We start from the raw sequence: 2,360 nt of genomic DNA, 5'->3' as shown, positions 1-2,360 counted from the left end.
GCCAGTGTAATTATGAATTTACAGTACACATCTGAACTTAAATACTTCATTATATTTGGGAATGTGAATACGTGATTATTAACACTAAACTCTGCAGATGTCTAGCCGAACTAGAAGATCTAAAAGAATGGCTCGTCCAGAGTCTGAAGAAAGGGAAGAGTCACCTGTTAATCTTCCAACTAGCACGTCCGGAAATAGAGGTCGGGAAAGACCAAAGGGATGAAGCAGAGAAATAAATCAGTCTCAAGGGAGGGGTCGTACTGAAGTTTATTCTGAACCTGAAGAATCCCATTCTGGGAAGTTCAGGAGAGATTGGTGCCACACCCTGAATATGTAACTTGGGACATGTTGGCAGAAGAGATGGGGAAATTGCGAGAAACTCTAACTTCTATTATGGGAATACCAACTAGGGTAGAAACAGAAAGAGTAGAAGTTGTTTGTCCCACAATTCACTGATCAATCTTCAATAAGCTTCATAATATGGCAGAATCTCAGATATTTCTTCAAGAACATCAAGAACATTCATATGAGAGTTGAGAGGAAAAGTCAAACATCAAAGCTCTGGTCAAACTCTATATTACGTATTGAATATTACAAATGAGCTCTTTACTTAAAAATTACAAAGACAAACCATATTTATATGGTCAAACATCTAAAGACAAGTCAAAGTCAAACTMCTATAAGAAAAGTCAAACACGCTGACTTTTACAATTATAGACTATATTTAACTTTCAAGACGAATACAAGTAATACTGATTTTCAGTCCTAACATAAGTTCATCCCTCGGTACCAGTTACTCTCAACAAGAAGGGAGACATTAAAATGTTTTTGCCATGCAAGCCACCAACATTTTCTGATGAAAGGGATCCAGTGAAAGTCGTATGCTGGATCAAAGAAATGGAATCTGTGTCCAACACCATTCGGTGTCCGGAAACAGATAAAGTTCGATTTGCTGTTCTCGTATTAAAGTCAAATGCTTTGTTCCGGTGGGAAGTTGAATCGATAGCCAGAACAGATGTTTACAATTGTTGTCTTGGGCAGAATTTGTGGACCGATTCAAGAATCAGTTTTGCCCTAAAACAGCAGTGAGACAAATGGAAGAAGAATTTCTGAAGCTAGAACAGGGAAATGGGACAGTTCGGGAATATACTGAGAGATTTATTGAATACTCTCACTTTGCGGAACACTACGTTTCAACAGAATCCAGAAAGATAGAAAGGTATATTTGGGGTTTGAAACCCTCAATTAGAGAGTTTGTTATTGCTATGAACCCCAATACCTTTTCATTAACGGTAGATGCGGTCGAAGTGACCGAACGAAATAAGAACCGCAGCCAGAAGGAAAGGTTGTAGAGAAGAGAAAATGGGAGGGGCCTTCATCTTTTCGAGGATCGAAAAAGATAAGATATGATAACAGATCTGAGCAGAAGATTTGTGACATCCGTCATTTTTAGGTGTCAGGTTAGCACCTTATAGGATTTTTAATTTAAGAATTATATTAGGATCTGTTAGGACCGAATAACTCTATTTCTTGGTAAAGATTACTTACTTGAATGATTGGTTTGACAGATATAGTGCATCGGAAAAGATAATAAATCAAACAAGTAGAAATCGATAAGAACACGATGAAGATTAATGACGAACACAGGAGAAAGCTTCAAAGGATTATCAATTAGATGAAAATATTGACAATTACAATTCTGGAAGCACACTGAATTACAAAGGCCTACGCTGCTATTTATACCGACAAGTAACCGTTTTACTGACATGACCTAAAGCAAATTAATCTAAGTCATTCGATCAAAACGAATTACAGAAAAGATCAGGTGATAGACACAAGCAACTAAAAGACCTAAGAAAAACAGCTTAAAGATAATCTACACAAAAGACATTGCTGCAGACCCTCTGTTAGACAACACAGAGGCTATGCTAGATGAAACTTGGAAGTACGCAGAGGAAATCTTCCAGAACCTCTGTGAGACACGACAGAAGTTCTATCGACTAAGTCTTGTAGCATTGACTTCTCAGAGGACCAGTTCCAGAACCTCTGTGAGACACGACAGAGGTTCTGTCACTTGAGACTTGTAGCTTGTGCATCTTTTGCTGTTGGTCCTCTGTGGTCTTTTGTGACATATCATCTTCTGTCAATACTTGCAGTTTTACTTTTTCTATATTTTTACATTTAAGGAACTGAGAGCTAACAATCTCCCCCTAAGTATGAAAAAGTAAACTATGAACTTTGGGTGCAAGTGTATGACTTAATTGAATTGAAATTACAAGAGGTGATTAAACATCATCCTCTGAATGAATTAAGATGAAAAGAATTACAAAGTAAAGAATTACAATGTAGAAAATTACAAA

This window comes from Cynara cardunculus, unplaced genomic scaffold, assembly GCF_001531365.2.
Source record: "Cynara cardunculus var. scolymus isolate 2C unplaced genomic scaffold, CcrdV1 Un_Scaffold_1588, whole genome shotgun sequence".
Lineage (NCBI taxonomy): Eukaryota > Viridiplantae > Streptophyta > Magnoliopsida > Asterales > Asteraceae > Cynara > Cynara cardunculus.
This window is presented reverse-complemented; position numbering follows the sequence as displayed.